The following is a 25,015-nucleotide window of genomic DNA, read 5'->3' as shown; positions in this document are numbered from 1 at the left end:
AGAGTTACGTTTCGCATCTACTAGAACAAAATGATGATAAGTATTATATTACAAGGGATAGTTCTATACTACTGAAGCTACAACTCCATCCATAACAAGCCATGACTTCTATAAGCATTCTGGGTTTTATATGAGACTATGGGATGGGGGGAAATCCATAATTACTATCTATCATCTTTTCTTATCATAGGAAAAGCAATAACTTCATTTTTTTACATTATTAATACTTTCATTCACTCATTCATTTGCACTCTTCTCAAAAATGTCTCAGGGCAGCTTACAGTTGAAACAAAGAGCACCAAATGTAAATATTCATAAAATAATAAGATTTACGTAAAAATAGGTTGCAAGCAAATGAACAATAAGGCAGTTGCACCGGACAAGGTTACTAGTCTTCTTTGCCCAATGCCTGGAGGAGAAATACAGGTTTTTAAGGCAGGATTGGAACCATCCAGATGTTGACAGCCTTCAGACACTGAATCAGAACCATGAAGTTATCATTTTAGAAACTAGAGGCTGAAGTGTATAAATGAGGAGTGTAAATGATACTGGGTGTCCTCACCCAGCAGCCTCATGTTATTGTTAAACAGGAGTGGGCGGGCAATTGAATCCTGAAGAACCATCAAAAAAAGAGGTCAAATCTGAACCTCTCCACCCCATTGATTCTGAGGGAAACGTCCTGTGGAGGAAAATCACTGAAAAATGATGCCCCATACTCCCAAATATGTTTGCAACTAGGACAGTAATCAGAGACTAAGTATCAAGGGAAGAAACACAAGAAAAAAATACATTCAACAATACAGTATATTGTGCTGCCTTTAATCAATCTTATTCTTGGCCCAAACAATTATCCAGAATTTAAAAAAAACCCTAGAAAGAACACCTGATTCAGTGTTCAATCCATTTGGGAACATGTTCTTCGTTTGTGTAAGTTTAAATATAAGGTAAAGGTAAAAGTTCCCCTTGCACATAGCGTTCTCAACTCTAGGGGGCGGTGCTTATCTCCGTTTCAAAGCCAAAGAGCCAGAGCTGTCAGAAGACGTCTCCGTGGTCATGTTTCCAGCATGACTAAATGCCGAAGGTGCACAGAATGCAGTTCCTATTTTTTTCTACTTGTATTTTTATGTGCTTTCGAACTGCAAGGTTGGCAGAAGCTGGGACAAGTAGCGGGAGCTCACTCCATTACGCAGTGCTAGGGATTTGAACCGCTGAGCTGCCGACCTTTCTGATCGACAAGCTCAGCATCTTAGCTACTGAGCCCTTAGTTTAAGTATAGAAAAATACATATCCAATTTTTAAAAATCACAAATAGCAGCATTGAAGTTCTCCCTAAAAACCAAATAAGTTTTTAAAGAGTTTTTTAAAAAACTCTTTGTTTTTTTTACTGATTATACCAGAGATAGGCATCATGTTACCCAGAGGCACCAATATAACCTCAGATTATAATCATATATCCTTGATTTCCATCGGATGTTTCACTCCACTTAGCAATTTAAAAATATTCTTTTCATACTGTATATGCAAAGACAACCCTGGAATGCCTTCAAAGCAGCTGGGCTGAGTATTCCAGAGGATAGTTTCATAATGCTAATAGGCTTTGTGAAGTTCTCTTTGAAAGGTTTGCAAAGTCACCAGAGAGATAGGTGGCATATAAATGTAATAAAGCAAGCAAGCAAGCAAAAAGGCAAGCAAGCAAGTCCTCGTAAATGCAAAGATACCGTATTTTTTGGAGTATAAGACATACCTTTTTCACCAAAAAAGAGGGTGAAAATCTAGGTGCATCTTATACACTGAATATAGCATTTTTGCCCTACCGAAACTCCGCTCCCTTTCCAAAAATGGACGTGCAGAGCAGTAGTGAGTTCCGGTACGGTTGCATTGGGCTGGCGTCCTCCACATGAACGTGCGCAGTGTACACGCGCGCTCACGTAGCATGCGCACGAATCTTACCATTCAGCAACGCTTCCACGATGCTCCAGCTGCTCGGCGGAGCATCGCGCAGATGCTGTACAATCCATGCACATGTGCGTAAGAGTTTAAAGACAGGTAAGGAGTGTGGGCGGGTGGGTGGGTGTACCACCTGCAACCCACCACTGGTGCAGAGGGTTTGGGAGGCTTGCAAAGTATTCCTGGGGGCTGGGGAGAGCAAAAATGAGCAAAACACAGGTCGTTTTTTGCCTGTTTTGCCCCCACCCCCAGGAGCACTCTACAAGCCTCCCTTTTTTTCTTCAAAAAATGAGGCGTGCAAATGGTTTGGGAAGCTTGCAGAGTGCAAAAACTTTTTTAAAAAAATTGCCTCTTCAAAATCATGGTGCATCTTATAGTTTGGTGCGTCTTATAGTCCGAAAAATACGGTATACATATGAAGGTTACAAATTCTAGATTCAGCTATGAGAACAGGGATAGCAAGTGCAAATCTGACTTATCATGATCTAAACAACTATGCATAATTGAGCAGTATTCCAAGGACATATATTGCACTACAGCAAAAGGGGCCTATTTACTGGGTTGATGCAACCAACCTCTTAAATGTTGTTCTGCAAGGGTGCAACTCAATTATACTTCACACGGGGGTATAGTGATCTTCCTATTATCTTTCCTCGTACATAGTTATTTTAAAAAAAACCTGAATAAGTTTTATATTATGAAATGGCACCAAAGCAAACTTTTTTAAAAATTACAATTTAGTTGGGAAGTGCATTATTTCTTTTTTAGCATCTGGTCCTACAGACACAGAATCTTTACATTTTTCATTTGTGTGGCTGCAACTGTTTATATTTTGGAGGGTGTTTAAACTGATCAGCTAAAAAGCATTGCCCAACATGTAGGATTCATTTATGACTGATCTAGGTACGGTCCAGGACTTCCTAAGAGCTGTAGAGAGGAAAACGCACAATCCAAGACTTATTGCCATAATTTCAACACCTGAGGTAGAAATACAACTCAAGAATAATGTACAGGTAATTCTTGATTTACAACAGTTTGCTTAGTGCCAGTTCCAACGGCACTGAAAAAAGTGACATGATCACTTTTCACAATCATGGTAGCACTCCCATGGCCATGTGATCAAAATCCAGACACTTGGCAACTGACTCATATTTATGACGGTTGCAGTGCCCTGGGGTCAGGTGATCACCTTTTGCGACCTTCTGATAAGCAAAGTCAATGGGGAAGCCAGATTCACGTAACACGTACAGGGATTCAAGTGTCTCATTTAGCAACAGAAATTTGGGGTTGAATTGTGGTCATAAATTGAGAATTACCTGTACTGTAATGGGAAGGCATTCCTGCTCTCCTGCATTCTAAGCAATATGGTTGATCTCTTTCTCAATAATAGCAATGTTCCCTGTGGCTTTGCAAATCCACACTGGAGCATTCAAGCTATTTATTTAAAAAGTGGGTTGGCTGTCGAAGTTCCAGGCATAGAACCAACCTTGTGATCTTGATCTAGATGCCTGAACTTTGCTCAGTGCTTAAGTAAGCAGACTTAGCTGACAGAAGTGAAAGTTCAGTGCAAACACGGCATTACTCAGCTGGACACCCAGCTCTCTCTCCCTGAGCCATGAATTCTAATTACATGTTTTGCCACTGCTGCCAATGATTCTCATACTTGCATTTCTGCTTAAACATATTCAGGAACAGTAATTTTTGTTGGCTTTATAATAATTGGACAAGAAGTAAATAGTGTTTAGACTGTCTTGTCTGCCAGAATCTCCCCTTTATTATTTTGGGTAGTAATACAGACTCATGAAACAGTGATTTACCATCAAGATCGGGATTATCTAATCTAAAAACTACCAATAGGGAAGTGGAATCTAAGCAGCTCCAAAAAACAGAAGAGAAAGTTTGTGGTACTGTTGCTGCCTGCCAATAACTTGTGGAAATCATGTGAACTGCTGGCAGTTGTTCCCAAATTTGCCTCCTTCCTCAGTTTTCCTGGACACCTCACCAGAAACAGAAGGAATCTTTGCTAGGTATCATACAATAGCAATGACTAGGAAGAATAGAACACATTGGCAGTTCCAAAGTAGAAATATTCTTCAGGTGGATTGAAATTTTCCCTATATAAAAGGACTTCTTGGACATTTGGATAGACATCTTTTACCAAAGTGGGCTGCCCAAAATACAAGATCTTCCTAAGAATTCAGACGTGGAAAACATGGTCTTCAAGAGTTCTCTACGATTAAATTGGATTCAATTCTGCTTGGATTTCATGACTCTCAGATTCTGCCTATTTTCCCTCCACATTGACACCAATAGTGCCATCACAGATCCCAGAAACTTCACATACAAGATTAGAGGTGCCTTAATTTGATAAATGCCATCATCTGCCAGCAATGCTCTTCCAAAATCTATGAAGGATAAATGAGCCAGGTTTCGCATAAGTTTGATTCAAAACAAGGACAAAGTAATATCAGATCATTTTAATATCCTAGGACATTTCATTCCCATTATGGTACAAAGAAATTTCACCAGCACAATAAATTCAGGAAGAAATTTGCCAGCATTAAAAGGTTTCAGGCCACCTTAAAAGGTCTCAACACATCTAAGAGGTTTTTTATCATATTACAATTACTATCCCCCTCTGGCTACTTATAGCCCCTTTTTGAGGAAGATGGGCAGTTCAGAAGTTTGATAAATCAATCAATCAATAAATGATGAGTCACATTTAACCGTTTCACATGCAACCTGCATCTACACAGCCACCCTGTCTTCCACCACCATTTCCCCCTCCCCATATCACTTCCAGTTCAAATCCAACATCAATTTCCGTAGCTTTCAAAATTATTTATAAACATCTTCTATTTGATCCACAAGAAGGCATTGTACTACTGAATTTAGGTAATAGTACTCCAAAAAAGTGAAAAGCACTTTGGTGTAGTGATTAAAGCACCAGGCTATAAACCAGGAGACTGTGAGTTCCAATCCCACCTTAGGTATGAAGCCAGTGTGTGTCCTTGGGCCAGTCACTCTCCCTCAGCCTTTGAAAGCAGGCAATGGTAACTCACTTCCAAAATCTTGCCAAGAACATGACAAACACTTGTCCAGATAGTTGCCAGCTACTGACTTGAAGGGACCAAAAATAACAACAAAAAATAGTACCCTTATCAGCTGCAAGAATCATGCAAATGAAGTATGTTTATATCATCTTTTACTTCTGCTGTATGATTATAAATATTTTATCAGATTCTAGGGTAAGACATGAGTCACATGGGCTTAAAATCATGATTTAATTTGAAAAGACTGATATGTTTATTTCTGCAAATTTCATACAATTTCAGTTCTACATAATATACACCTGTTTGATTGTATGTTTTTATTACTGCCACTACATAACGGTCTTCAGTTTTCAAAACATCTACTTAGGAAGAAGCTGAAACAGCATTAGTGTACAACTCAGACATTACCACACTAAAATTGGACAGTCTGCTTTATGAAAGGGCCCCTAGGAAGCAGTTTTCCTTGTATTTTACAATTTATTTTAGAGATGCTTTTGTGAAAGACACCCCTAGCCAAAATTCATTGGAACTGTCGTATAGAAAGTTTTATTCCTTATGTTCTAATTTATGGAACAGCTGTCAGAGATCCAGATAGTGGTTTTTTAAAGATATAATGAAAAGGGGGGGGGGTCTGCTTTTCTGCTTTTAATTTGTTAAGTATTTATTATTTTTCGAACTGAGCATGGTTGTATTTTATGGATAACATGGGTATTTGTTTATTTGAACTGTTTTTAACGGGCTTATTCAAGTTTTATAAGCTGTTGGGAATCTTTCTGAAGTAATCAATCAATCAATCAATCAAAGTGTAGGTTTAAATATCAATGAAATTTAAGTTTAATTGTGAATGAAAGGGATAAAATGTATGCCAGAAGTATGATCCATTGGTTAGTAATAGTTACCAGTTGTGCTCAAGTGAATGGTAAAACTGAACATGAGAGAAAAAAGCATATCAGACGATGATTGCCACAGAGAAGGATGGAAGATACTATCGTAAGAAATGAAAATAGACATTTAAAAGCATATGTCCTATTAATTTTCCAAGATTAAATAAGAGTTGTGTAAAGTCAAGAAAAAAATGATAGTAAGCTGAATGTAGTGAGAATAGTTTTAGTTAACTAGTATAAGAGAAAAGGGAAAAGAACAGATAGAATCAAGTGAACCATGAATGGGTGCTAAATGAATGTGAACACAAAATAGGTGACCCACATGAATGAAATATACTGTATTGTTAGCCTGATCACACAGAGAAAATGGTGATCAAATCACACAAAAAAGGTAATATGAAGGATGAGTAAATGTATTGAGAGAAAAAGGAAAATTAAGAAAAGTATATTTGGAAAGTATTGATGAGAACCTTGAGAGAGAGAAGAGAAAACAGAGGGAAAATATGGATATGTTCTCCAGGGGTTTGTAAAGACAGAAAGAAATGGAGAAGTATAATAAATGGGTTGATATAAAATACATTCAGCAGCATTCCCCCCTTCCCCCATTATTTATGACTTCAATTTCTTTGGCTCATCATTTATTTTTTTCTGCATTTTTCATAAATTGATTAGTCCCAAAAGGAATAGCGTGAAATGTGTATTTGGTACATGTAGGCATATATATTTTATAAACCTAAATGGGAGATTAACATGCTGTAAAATAAAGTACAGCCTAGTGTGTCTTACTCATTTCCTAATATGGTTCAGCATCTCATATAAACCCTTTACGGAACATTTCTTTCTTTGGAAGCCAGCCCATCTGCCCAGTAAAAAAATATAAGTTGATGTGGTAAGGAACAACTTCCCAATTTCTCCCAATGTAAATGGATATTTTGTTACTGGCCATGTTCAGTATGGCAGCCATTTACAAGGCTGTATCAACTGGCCCCAAAATATTAGAGATCTCTGCTTTATATGTTCTCACTGAACAGGAACAAAGAGACATTTAAAATAAGTAAGAATAATTTTATGTCTTATATGGTAGGATAATGGTCGTTTTCAAAGCCGAACCTTCTACATGTTTTGGATTACAACCTTCAGGTGTAACCCAAGACAGCTCAAGTAGAATTTTGTTACTATCTAGAATGATATATTTTAACATTAATGTGTGCTAAAGCAAAATATATACAGTATATATCACTTTCTTCTCCATTCTTTATCCAGAGTTTACATTACGTCACTTCATGATTCTTAGCGCATCTTCTCTGCTACCTCTAACCTGTCTTTTTTCCATTCTTCTTTTCTTCCCTACATTTTAGGATCACAGAGCAAACATGAAATGCTTGTAACCTGCGAAGCACTACAGCAATCAAACCACTGCAGAAATCAGTTAGGGATTCAGTGTAATAAGGTTTTGCTATAAACTGGAATTAGTTAAATCACCCAGGATCCCATTAACAAGGAAATGAATGAATGAACCAATCAATCAATCAATTAAGAGGACACAGAATATGATCAGGAAATTTGCAACAGACCTAATCAGGTGCATTTCACCGGGGCCAGACGTATTACTTTGCCCTAAACCAGTGTTTCTCAACCTTGGCAACTTGAAGATGTCTGGACTTCAACTCCCAGAATTCCCCAGCCAGCGAGTGCTTCAAGTTGCCAAGGTTGAGAAACACTGCCCTAAACCAAGGAAATAGAAGTAAACTCATCACACAATCTTCTAATTATTCTCCAGAACTCAGAACATACCTTTATGTCAGAATCCATAAAAACAACACATTATCCACTGCCTTCCAGTTAAACCTATACCTCCTCCAACCTGTTGATTCAGCCATTCACCATTCAGAGGAACTAATCTGCTTTAATTTTCAACAGTTGTTTTCAAATAAAATATTTGAGCTAAGCTGTCCCAAATGTGTTTTTTTTCCAAAAGACAACTGGACTTACCTAGCATCTCCTTTTGAGAGGTTAGTGTTCACAGGATGAAGAATAACTTTGTTTGTCTCCACATCTACCACACATTTTGTATGCAGATCTATTTCTATTATGAGAAAAAAAAGAGGATAAACATGTCAAATGCCATTTTTAGAACCACAGGGTTTTTTTTTTAATATTACAACCGGTTCATTTCTATTTTGCTAACCAATTTGTCCCCTGATTATCTATAACTGCCTACCAGGATATTCAGCTTTATACTTTTCTAAAAAAAAGTTACAGCAGCCTTCTCAAATCTGGCATCACCCACATCTCTTGGATTACAACTGTCGGCATTCCACTAGTATGTCTGGAGCTCCAATAGATGAAAATGATAGGAACTTTTATCTAACAGATGGAGAGAAGGGACCAATTTTGGGGAAACTACTGCAGACTTCTTTCTGTAGCTCCTCCCATCTCCAAAGAGCTGGTTGTACAGAATCTGCAGAGACATTTTGAAGGACTGGGAAGGAACTGTAAAGTTCAGAACTAGAGAGGAAGGAAGACAAAAGCTGTCACACAATTATTTAGATTAGGTAAGTGGGAGAAGAACATTTCCTCTCTAGTTTCAATATACATTTTGTCATTGTTACATCCAGAACAGAAAACTTCCTTAGTGTAAAGAACCAGTCTTACATGAAGATTTTATCAAACAATGTAGGAAAACACAGAACAAATGTCCTCATAGAACTACCACTAATAGTCAGACTAAAACAGATAAATCATACTGGATTAGACAGACCAATTGTGAAAAACTGGTACAAGTTTACCTAATAAAAATGGTGCCATGTTCTCTCTCCTATTCTGATTGGTCCAAATCAGGGTACAAGCTAGTGATAAAGAATCCAAAAAGGATACTTCTCTATCCCCATTTTCCATTTTTATTCATACAATCATACATATTATCTTATCAGCATCTGCAGATTTGAAGAATGTTCTCCTCAAGTTCTACTGAATGAGGATGATAGTCCCCTTGTTTGTTGCTCAACACTTCTCAAACTTTGTGTAAGCTGAGCCTCTATGCAGAAAGGCCACTGAAGGTGAGGACATTGTACACATCTACAGTATCCTATGTTGACTGCAGCTTTCAAATTTTCACATTTGCAGCTGAGGAACTCTTTGAATTGCTAGATATCAAGAAACATATAGCTTTGTTTCACTACAGACAAGTTGAGGACAAGCAATGTTTCTTCCTGGAATCACAGGAAATTATCAATAATATTGAATCTATATTGCAGGTTCAAGTGTGTATCATTTACATTGCTACAACTCGAAGTTGTAAGCCCAGTTAATTGAAAATTCACCTTTTAAAACATCCTTCCACAAACTAGTTTTATTGGCAAAAAGAAAGACAAGAAATTTTCTGTTGCCATTTAACATGTTAAATGGCATTTAACATGTTTATCTCCTTTTTTCTCATAATAGTCTTCTAGAAAAATGAAGTATAGCCAGGTATTTGAATCACTGAAACCTTATTTTACATTTGGGCAGCAGATAAATAAGCATTCCAAATTAATAGTACCTGAACGTTTTACTTACACTAAAGAAATATATTATATTTTCTTATTGAACGTAAGATGGAAGGGGGAGAAGGTAACTTAAGGCAGCATGCTAATTCTGTTCAATAAACATAAAATAGGGCATGTGGGAAGCACTTCAGAAATAAAAATAGCTTTTCAAAATATCCACCCTGGAAAATTGTGGGCAGATTTCTTATAATTTTAGGTTCCCTGAACTAAACAGGATGACCACAATTATATCTTTTATGCAGATATGTATTAATATTAAAACATAATTATGAAGATACAAGCAACTTCAAATCATAGACATGATGCAAAATGATTTACAATCTATCCAAGGCCTGAGGGTCAAACTTTAAAAAGGATTTCATCAAACTGGCAAGGATAAAAAAAAAATAACAAGAAGATCAGAAGATTGGCAATTGGAGTCCATGAGAATGAGACTTGACTATGATGGTAAGTGATAATATACAGGTGAAACACAAAAAATTAGAATATCGTTTATTTCAGTAATGCAACTTAAAAGGTGAAACTAATATATGAGATAGACTCATTTCATGCAAAGCAAGATAGTTCAAGCCGTGATTTGCCATAATTGATGATTATGGTTAGAGCTCATGAAAACCCCAAATCCACAATCTCAGAAAATTAGAATATTACATGCAATCAATAAAACAAGGATTGTAAATAGAACAATGTCGGACCTCTGAAAAGTATAAGCATGCATATGTACTCAGTACTTGGTTTGGGCCCCTTTTGCAGCAATTACTGCCTCAATGCGGCATGGCATGGAAGCTATCAGCCTGTGGCACTGCTGAGATGTTATGGAAGACCAGGATGCTTCAATAGCGGCCTTCAGCTCTTCTGCAATGTTCGGTCTCATGTCTCTCATCTTTCTCTTGGCAATACCCCATAGATTCTCTATGGGGTTCAGGTCAGGCGAGTTTGCTGGCCAATCAAGCACAGTAATCCCACGGTCATTTAATCAGGTTTTGGTGCTTTCGGAAGTGTGGGCAGGTGCCAAGTCCTGCTGGAAAATGAAGTCAGCATCCCCATGCAGCTCATCTGCGGAAGAAAGCATGAAGTGCTCCAAAATCTCCTGGTAGACAGCTGCCTTGACCCTGGACTTAATGAAGCACAGTGGACCAACACCAGCAGATGACATGGCTCCCCAAATCAACACAGACTGTGGAAACTTCAAACTGGATTTCAAGCATCTTGCAGTGTGTGCCTCTCCATTCTTCCTCCATACTCTGGGTCCTTGGTTTTCAAATGAGATGCAAAAGTTGCTCTCATCAGAAGAGGATTTTGGATCACTGAGCAACAGACCAGGTCTGTTTTTCTTTAGCCCAGGTAAGATGCTTTTGACGTTCTTTGTTGTTCAGGAGCAGCTTGACAAGAGGAATACGACATTTGAAGCCCATGTCCAGGATCCGTCTCTGTGTCGTGGCTCTTGATGCACTGACTCCAGCCTCAGTCCACTCCTTGTGAAAGTCCCCAACACTTTTGAATGGCCTTTTCCTGACAATCCTCTCCAGGCTGCGGTCATCCCTGCTGCTTGTGCACCTTTTTCTTCCACACTTTTCTCTTCCACATAACTTTCTATTAATGTGCTTTGATACAGAACTTTGGGAACATCCAACTTCTTTTGCAATTACCTTTTGAGGCTTTCCCTCCTTATGGAGGTTGTCAATGTTGGTTTCCTGCACAACTGTCAGGTCAGCAATCTTTCCCAAGATTGTGATTCCTACTGAAGCAGACTGAGAAACCATTTAAAGGTTCAGGAACCCTTTGCAGGAGTTATGGCTTAATTAGCTGATTAGAGTAGGACACTTTGAGCCTAGAATATTGCACCTTTTCACAATATTCTAATTTTCTGAGATTGTGAATTTGGGGTTTTCATGAGCTGTAAGCCATAATCATCACAATTATGACAAATCACGGCTTGAACTATTTTGCTTTGCATGTAATGAGTCTATCTCATATATTAGTTTCACCTTTTAAGTTGCATTACTGAAATAAATGAACTTTTGCACATATTCTAATTTTTTGAGTTTCACCTGTACTTTAATTCCATACAAGTATCTGAAAGAAGGTCAGATTTTAAAAAGTACATACTAATCGGTGTCAACCAGGAATGTAGAATGTGATGGTTTTAAATTATAGGAATGAAGATTCCTCTGAGTTTTAGCAAAATGCTTTAGCAATAACAGCAATGTAACAGAGGAATCAGTTATCTGAAGAAGTACTGGCTCTACATTGATTATCTGGGGAATTCTGGGAGTTGAAGTCACACATCCTCAAACTGCCAAAGTTGAGAAACACTAAATTAGAGGCTAGATCATCATCTGTCAGAGCCAGGGGTTTTTGATTTAAGCACCTGCATTGACAAGAACTGGACTTGATGATCCAAATATCCCCTTGCAATTTCATCAATGGATTCACAGTTTGTTCTAAGCCAGTTTGCTTAATTATGCTTTACATAACAAGCAACAGTTGAATTGACACCACTAAGCCATAAAGTATGGTTTATAAACCACATATGCACTTGGCTAGAATCTAGGAAATTGTGAGTTTTAGTCCCACCTTAGGCATGAAAACCAGCTGGGTGACTTTGGGCTAATCACTGTCTCTCAGTCCAATTCAACTCACAGGATAGTTGTGGGGAAAATAGAAGGAAAGAATATTATATATGTCCACTGCCTTGTGTTAGTTATAAAAATAATAAAAGTAGGACAAACAAATCTAAATCTATATACTAAGTCAAACTAGACACATCATATTAGTGCTCATATATATTTAAGGAACTGAGCATGAAGAAGAATGATGTTTCCAAAGGTAATTCTAGTAATAGGGGTTGTTTTCATTACAAAAACAAGGACACATTGTGTAATTGGAGTAGTTGGTTTTAAACTTTCTAATATTATGGAACTTTTACACTGAACCACTTGTTGAAGACTGTATAAAATTACAAAGCTCATGCTTGTTATAGAACATACTGGGATCCGTTATCAGGTGAATATAATTACCACTAGTTAAGCTTAACTGCAGGCCCAAATGTAATAGATATATACACGAAACACTCTTCTGCAGCTGTCAATTACAGCAAAGTTAACAGTAAATGTCCCAGGATTATCAATCTTCTCACAAATGAGATCTCACACTCTTTTTAATCACTTTCCAAAGAACTTCAAAATCCTTATAATAGAATGTTCCAGTGATTCTGAAAATGAATCCTACAGGTTCAATAGATACCAGTTGGCATTCCAAAAGGGAAAAAAACAAGAGAGATCTAAGTAACATTACCGATTAGAGAAACAAGGTATGAAGGATAACCATATCTCTACTCAATTTCCTCGGTGACCCGCATGCTATTCTTGAGATATCTTTCCTAAACACCATCACCAGAAAAGTAAAATTTGCAATACTCAACAGCAATTAGAAAGAAATTCAGAGAAGCCACAGTTTTATGAAATATGTTGCCAAGAATGCTAGCTAAAGGCATTATTCTTCTGCAGATGAGGAAGGGAGGGAGGGAGGGAGGGAGGGAGGGAGGGAGGGAGGGAGGGAGGAAGGAAGGGAGGGAGGGAGGGAGGGAGGGAGGGAGGGATGGATGGGGATTCAGAAAATGTTTTATGTAGACTCAGTGATTAATTCTACAATACAATGCATAGCTTCTTGAGGGTCTCTTATTAAAAATAAATGGACCTACTTCTGAATACTATGTGAAGTTATCTACTGCTTGTGACACTAATTTTATTTGAACCTACAGTTAAAAAGTAAAGTTGGGGGAAAGCAGCAGAATTTATAAAAATCTTAAAACAGGATTTACAATCAACATTTTTTCTAATCACCTTACAAAGGATGTCCCTGTTACAATTCATTAAAATTTCAGACTACAATAGTTCATTTATTATGTAGGAGTACAGCAGCTAGAAAACACACAATACTTGTCTTCAGATTTCCAGTGCTAGGTAAGATAGAAATAAAAAAAGTAGCCCTGCTCCTACCAACTTGCAGAAGAAGAATATACTTAAGAAACATTATTTTAAGCTCAGTATTTGCAGTAGTGTAACATAAAATCCAAATGAGTCATAGATAATTAGGCAAGCAGGAGCATCATCAGATAAATCATAGCAGACAGGGCACACACAGAAGAAAAAAATGGGAAAAAGGGAAAGCCCTTCCACACCCATAGGAACCAATCCAACTCACGCATAAGCCAGCACTTTGATACCAAACAACCACATTTGATGTGTGTTCCGGCTCACTGTACAACCCTACTACTCCAGCTACTAAATTTATCTTAACAGATTTGCTGTTATTTCCAAATCTGGATCCATCTGTTTCCCCCAACCAAAACTTTATAGATTCCATTGACTTACCAACAAGCAGGTATTAATACATTGTGTTGTAAAGATTACTATGAAGTAAAGAAAAAAAGCTATTTCAGCTCAAATAAACATTAATTTTAGCCAAACTCAAACTCAGCATAACCTACCCATACATGTGATATGGCATGGCTATTTAGTTGATAACACCACTTGCATTCCTGTTTGGGAAACTAGTTCCCAGCAAAACTTAATTAATTAGGAAGCTGGTTGATGGTCTTTGATGAAAGTATATTGATGAATGTAGCTTGACATAAATGCACAGCCTTCAATGAAAGGTCACTTTGTTTTTAAATTATGCATTATAAGGGGTGTTTGAATATGTTTGTCAGTTTAGTAGATGGCAATGTATTACTTTTCAGGGACGCGGTGGCTCAGCAGCTAAGATGTTGAACTTGTCGATCAGAAAGGTTAGCAGTTCAGCAGTTTGAATCCCTAGCACTGCATAATGAAGTGAGTTCCCGTTACTTTTCCCAGCTTCTGCCAACTTAGCAGTTCAAAGGCATGTAAAAATGCAAGTAGAAAAATAGGGACCACCTTTGGTGGGAAGATAACAGGGTTCTGTGTGCCTTTGGCATTTAGTCATGCTGGCCACATGACCAGAGAGACATCTTTGGACAGCGCTGGCTCTTCAACTTTGAAATGGAGATGAGCACCGTCCCCTAGAGTCAGGAATGAGTAGCACATATGTGCAAGGGAAACCTTTACCTTTTTAATGTATTAGTTTAAGAATCAGAAAATTAGCCAAGATCAAAAACTATGGCTTTATTGTTTTTATAAATCAAAATTGAGAATATGCAATTTTTCAGATTTAGATATATAGATAGTCCTCAGACCAGTTGCTTAATTAGTGTTTGAAATTATGACAGCCTTGGAAAGGGGCTTTATGGCCTATAAAAGACTTTCAACTATTACAAAATGTCACACACAAACATAGTCATGTGATTATGATAGAGGTTCTTGGCACCGTTCTTGGGTTCTTCTGTTCACACTTACAACTGGTTATCAAGCGCCTCACAATCGCATGATTGCCATTTGCAGTCATCTCTGCCTGCCTCCTCAGGATGTCAATGGGGAAACTGGCAGTTGCTACTGCCTGCCAAGAGGGTCCCTCTTTTCCCTGGGGGCTGGCTGAAAAAGCACCCTGCTGATCTTTGTCTGCATGAATCTCGACAACTGAAATGCGAGCAGGCATCCTCTCCACAACTCCACGGAGATCTCTGCAGAGGCAGGGAGTCAAGGACCCCCAAATCCATTAATTCCTGGACCTTAGCAGTCAAAATTCAAGCAGGCACAGAGCTCAAATCCCAATCCCTGTGTTGTGGCCCTTCAGTGGCCATCAGAGCTGGCAGAAGATTTGGACAGTGAGGAGGTTGGGGAGGAACATGGGGCAGTCCTGGAGTCTGGGTAAGGATCTGATAAGGGCTCTGTGTTGGAGGCAGAGAGGGGGCCAGAGTCATATGCCAATTATCAATCAGACGTCAGTGAGGCAGACGAACAGCTGGAGCAGGGGTGGGTTGCTCCCGGTTCGAGTAAACCTGTAGTAGCGGTGGCGGGAGGCTCCGCCCACCCACCCAGACGTTTCTGCGCATGGTCAGAAGTGGCGTGCATGAGCGCGCCCAAACCAGAAGTAGAAAAATTGGCAACCCACCTCTGTGCTGGAGCTAAAGAACAGGGGTCGACTTGGGAGTAAGGCCACAGGTGGACGATGAATGCCCACCCCAGAGGAAATAAAAGAGGAGCGAAAGGGGAGTGGAGTTTGCAGGAGACAATTCGTTCGCTTAATTGGCTTGTGACTCTCCGAGACTCCTTGCCAAGTTTTTGCAGACATTGGCTTGGCAGCTCTCCAACCCAGATAAGGTCTGTGACTGTAAATCCTCCCTTGAACGACTTTGCTGGATGCAATGAGCAGAATTCACAGTAAATTAATAAAAGAGGATTTTGTCAGGACTTTGTTACGTGCTCTTGGGAAGCCTTGGGCAGGACACCCTGTCCCTGTGGAGTTCTACACAGAAGCAGGAGATAAGGACCTCCATGACTGCCTGGATTTCCAAGTATGCACAAAACCCCAAATCCTTCCCTCCTCACCTGCACAGAGCTCTCTGCAGAGACGGGGAATGAAGGACCCTAAGCTCTGTGCCTGCTTGAATCTTGGCAGTCAAAATCCAAGTATACAGGGAGCCGAAAATCCTCCCTCCCTCTACCTCCTTCTCCTTTCCTTTCTCTGCCTCCCTGCTCTTTCACTCAAAGGGCTGTTCTCTGGCAGGAAATCTCAGCTCTCAGCAGAGAAGTCTCAGCTCTCAAAGGGCTGCCTGACAGAGCATTGCGGGGGGGGGGGATCTCAGCTGTACATGGGGCTGAGATGTCCTCACAGCCTTTTCACTCCATCCCTTTAATGACGCAGAAGATCATTTAAGGACCACAATTGGGAGTGCCATGCTTGTGGTCATTGAGCAAAGTAGTCATGTGGGCTTAATGACTGCTTTGCTCAACATCCAAGGATTCCCAATTGTGATCATAATTCATGTAATAAATTATATGTTCCATATAATTGAACATGGGCACTTGTATTTTCCTTAAAAATACATCAGAGGAAAGGATTCATTTATGATAAACTAAGCTATTGTTCCATTTTTCAAATGGCAGAACTGTGATTTAACATTGGTTTGAAAGAATAAAGTTTTTAAGCTATTCTTCCTATGTTTGTGAGGTGAATATGGAGAGATTTCAACATATGGCTCCAGGAAACCGAAGCATTTGTAATTGAAAACAAAGGTCATTTAAACAATTTTTCTCTAGATAAGGCTATTGTTAGGGCAGACAATGGCATGCATAAGGCATCTTTGCTCCAAAGTGAGAGAGAGCTTTGATATTTGCCACACTTCAACACAGAAGCACAATTGTTACTGGGATCTCAACCCAGCTACTCCTGGGTTTTCAATTTCCCCTTTTAAAATTCAGCTATCAAACAAATTTTCAAGTTCCATTCAATATTATGCGTGCGCGTGTACGCATACACACACACACACACGTATGTTTCAAATGTAAAATATGTCTGTTTTGATACCATGTATAGTTATGAGGTGTTTGAACATTTAGCTTTTAAAAAATAGCTACATAATAAATGCTTATCCATTTACCCTTTTACTTTCACAAGTTTAAATATAAAAAGAGTCCATGATTTTCCGCAATATTATGCCTTTATTATATCTGCAAAAATGTCAACAATTCATCTTAGAAAGATTGGAGAAGTTTCTGTCCGGGAGATCAGTGTGTAGAAGAGTCACTGATAGAAATTTTAGAGTACCAATTTAATAAGGAAATATGCAAGTGTAGCTGAAACAGACATTGTCCAGAGTAATGGAGAAGAGGAGGAGTAAGTCAGCCTCTTCCTGCCACTAAAAATTCCCTGACCCCCACCCCCCTCCCTTCTTTTCCCTTCCCAAGACGTTAGCTGGCAGATTTTTAGCCAAGCATCAATTCAACACTAGCAATTTTACGCTTGGGAACAAAGAGGAGAGTTGAGCATCTGGTTGGATGGAGAGAATATTCTTAGATCAAACCAGAACGACAATATTCTCCATCTCCAAACCAAAAATGAATTGGGAATGATATGGTTCTGGTCTAATGGATCTCAACTACACATCAAGCAATTAATAAGTGACCTTTTTTTTTACTTTTTCTGAACAAAAGCCACATACAGGGAAAAGCAGCAGCTGAAATTCTAAATGATATTATGGCCTTGGGGGTGGGGACCAGAGAGAATGATAAATCCGTTTTGTTTAGGGCTTCATCTAATAATTACTTGAGTGATAATTCTGTAAGCTCATGTAAAATGCAAACTATTCAGGACAGTTGCCCTCAAGCACAAATGTAAGAAGGCAGAGTATTGGTAAATATTATCTATTGATAAGAACTAGATATGCGTTTCTTTAGACTTGAAAAAGATTCCAGACCTTACTATTTTGCTATAATCACATAATTACAACCTCATAGTAACAAAAATGGCATTGGGAAGACATTTAAAAAGTGTTGTTTCCATCAGAATTATTCCTCTTGTTGCAGGGAGGGGGAATTAGTGAAACATTATGAAGAAACATCCATAAAACACTGTAAATTCTAAACTCAGATGAATAAAACATAATGACTATATTCATTTAGCATGTTATGCCAATGAAGCAAACCATATTATTTGCTTGGGCATAACATACAATATTGTACTGCCGTTCGCACAACCCATTAGTATAACTGTTGGGTTCTCACAATGAACCCTAATCCAACCTCATTTTAGCCTAAAGTAGTGAATGGATTGGAGAAATTAGTTTTCATTACACTTTGGAGTAGTTAATTCATATGAATATAATTCTATACTCATTGTCTTGTGATAGCATCATTTTCTGCTTGATGCAGAAGATGACCTAAGCAGCTTGATAGGGATGAACATTCATAGCACAGGACAGGTTTCCCAGTGCAGTCTCTGCCTCTCCAACTTAACAGACAAGAAAGTTTAGACTACTTGGCATTTGATCATCCTGTAAAATGCAAAGCTTAGCAACTAGCTTTTTGAAATATAAATTCACATAGGAGGGGAGGAGAAAAGTTGAGATACCATACTATCTGGGGGAGGGGGTTCATACAAGGGGTAGGGGGGAAAAGGGTATTATATATTTTAAAAAGCTATAAAATGACCTATTTTTTTTAAAGGCCATGTCATGAAAATGCCATTTAGTTGCTTATCTAACCAATTTAACAAGTTTAAGAACAACAGAAAATTTCCTCCTTCCCTTCAAACATTACTAAAAAGAAAGAACTGTTCATGTCTATCTTCCATGATAGGACATGCCTCAATTGAAATATTAGGAGACAACCTGTCTTAATCTCCACGCTTGTATGACCTCACCCAGGTAGTTGACACCTGTGAAGAAACGTACAGCAAAAAAATGCAGTTATAGCACCTCACTAGGTGCTTCCCTGCCATCACTCATGCAGATTTCTTAAGGGCAATATTATGATTCATATTGCCAGCCTGAATTAAAAGCAAGTTGTGTAGCTGCACAACGGCTGTATATCTGACTACAATGTAGAAAGAATTGTGAGCAGGTGAAAACAAGAGACTGTGAAAAAGATATACCAAAGGGAAAAGGTGGAAAAGCATATAAAAATCATCCTAAAATGGAAAAGGCAAATTTACAAGAAAGGGAAAAAGGATGAGATGACATTGACACAACTAACTTAGACCAGGTCAGTGAACAACTTGGCAGTCCATTTTCATAATTTGCGAAGCTTAGTTATTTTTAACCTTAGGTTTTTGTTTCGTCTGGTGGCCATCTGGTTAATGTGTAGTGGTCATGTCTTTATGCAAAGCCAGAAAAGTTAACAACCAGGTGACACATATTGTATAAAGGCAGTCAATCTCTCATTCTCATCTGGCCTCCAAATTGCTCAAGATCTACTTGGGTTTTTTCTGACCTTGAAGGAAGAGATTTCACTTTAATCTGCACACACATACAGAGAGTGTTTGCTTATTAACTCCTTCTTAAAGTCTGGGTCCCAAAACTTCAGTTGCTTCACAGGTGAAGGAAGGACTTCCTACTCTTATGAGCACAGATTATTCTGTTCAGGCTCTTGTCCCAGGGGGAGCTGGGGTGGACACAGGACACTGGCCAGTTTCATTCTGGTCCTCCTAAATTTCTCTGCTATTTGGGCAGGAATGCCTATCAAGCAGGGAACTTCCCTCTAATTCCTAACACAGGCTGGCAGCGCTCCTTCCTTTCTTCTGTGTTTAAGATTCCTGGGCACACTTTCACCTTGGCAAGGGATTCCCTCACCTCAGCAAGAAGGCGGGCCACACAGTTTCCAGCTGCTGCTCCTTCTGACTCTCTCTCCCCTGTTTTTGTCTCTGCCTCCTGCCCCAGGGCAAAATATTTTTACATACAGTGGCGGAAATATTTTTCCATACAGTGAAGGGGGGAAGTGGCCCTTCTCTCCCGGACTTTCTAACAGGATTCCCCAGAATTTCTCAAAACAGAATGTGACTGAGGCTTTCAACCCACGTCTGCAGCCTTTCAGTTCTGGGGAAAGCCACCCTTCCCCTCCTATATTGAAGGGGGGGAGGGCATTGTTAACTCCTTAAATATACGCTTCAGCACTAGGGCAGTGGTTTTTTTTGGGGGGGGGGTGTTCTGCTTTTTAGATGCTTTTCACCCACTCAACTGGAAAGGGGAGGGGAGCTGATATTCGTCCTTCCTTCTCCTTTTGGTCCTGGGAAGAGGGGGGGGGGTCTCTCTCCAGCAAGCATTCCGAAGCGTCCTTCGTTCCCTCCGTTTTTAATCTTCTGCGGGAGGGGCACCACTTTGCCAACACGAGGGGAGAAAGACCTGCCCAGCCACCAACCCCTTAAGGAAGGATCGTTCTCGGTCCCTCGGTCGCGACGTTTGATTCCTCCACAAATGTTATTTGCGTGGAATGGGGGTGAGTCTTTTCTTTGGACGCTACTTGTGGGGAAGTCTCCTCTCTTCTTCCATTCACACTTACTGGAAGGCGCCCGGTCCGCTCATCGCCCCGCAACTCACCTCTCTTATTCATGGGTCGGATCCGCACCGCCACCTTCACTTTGGAGCCCCCCATCTCGCCAACTCCGCTCTTCTTCACTTTTCCGCAGGCTTCCGTCTTCGGGGAGGAGAGCGGAGGAGGAGGAGGAGGAGGAGCATGGTTACGGGGAAAACCCTCCCACGAGGACTACAACATCCAGCAGTCTCTGCGCCACACGCGAGCATTTTTTTTCTCTCTCTTCTTGTTGCCTCTTGGGAAATGTGGTCTTCTCTGTACAGTCTTTTAAGCCTTTTCTGATGTTGGGAATTGTAGCTCGAGGAGTAGAGACGGGAGGAGTAGGGGGGCGTTTGGACTTGCGTGATTTGGATGTACATCATACACACACACACACACACACACACACATCAGTGACTGCTTGAATCAGACCCAGTTTGGTTTCAGAAAGGTCTCAAATTAAATCAGAGGGAAGATGAAATGTAATTAGGAACAATCAACTCCTATGATAAGAATAGAATCATAGAATGTAAAGATTGAAAGGGATTTTGGAGTTAATCTAATCCTATTTGCTGCAACTTTGTAAAGAGCTGGCCATCCAAATTCTGTTGAAATATCACCACTAAAGGACAGTCTATCACCACCTGAGGAAGTGTGCTCCATTGTTGAATTGCTATTACTGTTAAGAATTTTTTTTTCTGATATCCAACTGAAATTCACTTCCATGTAATTTAAATCCACTGTTTCTTATCCTGTCTTCTTGAACAACTCAGAACCATTCTGCCCCTTTTCCCATAGGAGACGGAACGCTGATACTTGAAAACAGCATCTGTCTCCTTTTCACCATGCTAAATATACCCAGTGACTTCAACTGTTCCTCCTAAGTGCTTCCTTTCAGACCTTTTATCATCTTGGTTCCGGTCCTCTGAACACATTTTAACCTGTCAATAAATTCCTAAAATGTAGTGCCTGAAATATTCTTGATGTGGTCTCACCAGTACGGCATAGAGAAGAATGATGATGTAATATTGACATATGCATCTAGCAATGCATTTGTTTTATTTGTAGTTGCATCACCCTTTAGGATTATGTTCAGCTTGTGATCCAGCTAGCTCAGTGTTTCTCAACCTTGGCAACTTGAAGATGTCCGGACTTCAACTCCCAGAATTCCCCAGTCAGCATTCGCTGGCTGGGGAATTCTGGGAGTTGAAGTCTGGACATCTTCCAGTTGCCAAGGTTGAGAAATACTGAGCTAGATTCTAAGACCCTTTTGGAATGTGGAATGTACTATTGTCCATCAGAATTAATTCAATTATGTACGTTATTAACATCAAATTAAATTAATTAAATTTAATTAATTACATTTAAATGCAATAATTAATTTTTACTCTGGCCCCATCCATTCAATTATCCCATTCTTTGGAACACAGCCCCCATCTACAAAAAAAGGACATCCCTTGAAATTACCCATAGTATGTGTTTTTTTTAATTTAAAAAAAATGTGCCATAGTGTGTTGTGTGAACCCAGCCATTATAGTTTACACATTTTGATTTATGTCTCAGTGGAGTCTGTAAATCCAGCCATGCACCTTTTGCAATCAGACGATCTTTGATTCAATTGTTATTATTTCCAGTTAAAGAGATCACAGGGTTCAGCCAAGAAAGATTGCAGTTTATGACTTTGATGAACAGCCATCCTTCAAAGGAAATTGTTCTGAGGAAGACTGACTGATAGTTGAGTCAGCATAAATATGCTTTAAGTATTGACATATCAGGCTCTGTTTTATTAGCTTCATCAGGAGTGCTGTTGACTTACTTTGTGCATACACAAACACACAGATGTACACATCCCTTCTCTTATTACTCAAGGCACTCAAGTCCCCTCCACCCAGCAGGTACTGGAAATCCTTCTCCAGAATCAACTTGGCCTGGTTCCACCCTCTGCTTTTCATACAATACCAGTCATTGTCTCCACACCCGGCCTTGTTACATCAGGCACTGCCCACAATTACCTTTTCAGTCTTATAGACTAGGAACATTTAAAAATAATAAGAAAGAGATGAGGTTACCAAATTTTCCTGCTATGTGACACATCATCAGTAGCTGATGTGTTCGTGCCCACCAATGCCTATTTCAAACAAAATTGCATGTTATTGTTTGTTTGTTTGTTTATCAAGGAACCAAAGAATAGATACTGGACAGATAGGTTGCATCTAGGACTTAATTTAAGACTTGGCTCATTTGGGTTTGGCCTCAGAACCAGTTTCATTGCCAAGGTGCAAGATGATTCAAGTACATGGCAGAGAATGCCTTCAGTACTGTGTCAAAGTTGTGCCACCTCTGCAAAGAATGAGAGGAAAGAAACTGAGGTCAGAAGGATGATTATAGCCTTCACTAACAGCCTTCTCTCTCTCCTTTTAATTCTGTTCTTCCATAGTTTTCCGTTTTTTGAACTTTTGAGGACAATAATTCCTGAAATGGCAACATTTTTCCCTTGATTTTTTCCCTGCTGTCTGTTTGGTGACTTTGGGACACATTTAATCACCTGAGTTAGGGAAAGAACTCATGTTCACCTGATTGTCCCACACAGCTGCATTTTTTTTAAGGCAGGCTACTTTCAGACAATACCCTGGTCTAGCACAACGATAAACTGTCTAGTGGCCCCTTAAAGCTGAAAACAATTGGATTGGATTGGATTTATTACATTTATATGCCGCCCTTTTCCACGAAGGGGACTCAGGGCGGCTCACAATTCAATCAGGGAAGGGGGTACAGACAGGGGGATAAAAAAGATGAGACATAACAATACAAAATTTAAAAACACACAACAACCATACCATTCGAGAAGGGGGGCAAAAACTCTTTAGCCCCAGGCCTGTCGGAACAGCCAGGTTTTAAGGGCTTTGCGGAAGGCCTGGAGGGTGGTGAGGGTTCGAATCTCCATGGGGAGCTCGTTCCAGAGGGTCGGAGCAGCCACAGAGAAGGCTCTCCTCCGGGTAGTCGCCAGTCGGCATTGGCCGGTGGATGGAATTCGGAGGAGGCCTAATCTGTGGGATCTGATCGGTCTATTGGAGGTAATTGGCAGCAGGTGGTCTCTCAATTCCAGACAATCATTTGGGGATGGAAAAAAACAATTCCCCATTGTTTCCCAAGAGGCAACTTTTGAGCTCAGTCGCTGGATGTATAAACAGAAGAGTTATATGATTAAGAAATTCTGTTTCTATGAATTGTTAGGGGTATACAATGAAGTTTAAAGGAAGCAATGAAGTTATGCCCTTCTGGCTCATACAGTGAAAGGAGAAAGGGTTCAGGTAGCTTTTCCTCATATCATACAATCATTGTTACTTTTTTTTAAGCCTGTGCAGATCACACTATAAGAGGATTCTGAACTTAAAACAGCTGAAGCCCCACACAGCACATTGCGGTTCCAAGCCCCAAGATTACCAAGGCATGTGTCACTGGGACCAAACTATTTTGGTATTGTATAGAAACAACCAGCCAGAACATTTCCAAACCTACTGTATCTGCCTGGAGCTTCAAGGACTAGATGACTCAAGAAGTGTCTACCTGCTCTTTTTCCGGAAGTGGCTACTGAGCAACCACACTATCTCCATGCATCTGATTAAATAAGTGCAGAGAAGCAAAATCAACTTCTGGAATCAAAAGGCAGAAAGATTCTTGTTTTGTTTGTTCAGAGGAAAGGAATTTATATCCAGCTAATGTTTAGGGACAAAATAGCTTGGAGGTCATCTCTGAAAAATAGCTGACTTTTGCGTGTAAGACAGACTGACACCTGGTGGTGTGATTACACTTCGCTCTAAATAAATATTTCACACAAGTGTTTTTCTTCTGTTACTAGTAACTTTTGTTTTGAGAAGAATCCATATAACGCATATAAGAGATAATTACAAACAGACATTTTGCAACTACTAGAAAAAAGTGGTAAACCTTTCCAATGAGTTGTATAAAACTGAAAGCTAACACTTTTCTTGTTTCTCCTTACTACACAAGTACTTTTCAAATCAAAATTTCCTCACTGAAAGGATAGCCACCCCTTTTAGGGGAAAAAAAACAAGCAATCAATTTAAAAGATTAATAGAGTAGTATGTAGTCTTTAAATTAATCAGTATCAGAGGATGACTGACTATAGCAGGGGTGTCAAACCTGGGATGGCACATCACGCGATGTATTGCATCTTTTTAGCCCTTCGCTAAACTGGGGGGTGGGGGGGTTAGGGTGTGATGCACCTGGCCCATAGGCCGCGAGTTTGACACCCCTGCACTATAGAATTTAGCATGTTCTTTGCAAAATAATGTCTTTGCAATTTTAATTCAGAATCAGTTGCTAACATAAACTAAATTAAATAGTCAACAGTATGGAAGAAGGAAGCAAATAAAAGCAACAACATGCAACAGAAAGAGAATTTGTCTTCTCCTCACCCCTTCACTTTCACTTCTTTTATAGTTTTCTCCTATCAGTTCTGCCCACAGAGGAGATTGGGTGGAAAATGCTACCCATTCCATCTATTTAGACTTGCCTTCCCAACTCTACCGGTGTCCAGGTTCTTGTCCTAACTCAAAAACAAGAAAGAAAGAGATATTCAATGATGACATGCAACATGATTCTCCTGAAAAATCTCAGATTATGGACAACTG

At 39.5% G+C, this 25,015-nt stretch overlaps 1 protein-coding gene across 1 annotated transcript in view; it reads right to left on the bottom strand.

The window, feature by feature from the left end:
- The window catches only part of KIF13B (kinesin family member 13B), a 143,393-nt gene extending 135,423 nt beyond the window's left edge, over positions 1–7,970 (bottom strand). Inside the window, exon 1 of the mRNA XM_032215247.1 lies at positions 7,877–7,970. The gene's annotated coding sequence lies outside the window, so the exon portion shown is untranslated. The remainder of the gene's footprint in view (positions 1–7,876) is intronic.
- Between the last annotated feature and the right edge of the window lie 17,045 nt (positions 7,971–25,015).

The sequence above is a fragment of the Thamnophis elegans genome, chromosome 4 (assembly GCF_009769535.1).
Source record: "Thamnophis elegans isolate rThaEle1 chromosome 4, rThaEle1.pri, whole genome shotgun sequence".
NCBI lineage: Eukaryota > Metazoa > Chordata > Lepidosauria > Squamata > Colubridae > Thamnophis > Thamnophis elegans.
This window is presented reverse-complemented; position numbering and strand designations above follow the sequence as displayed.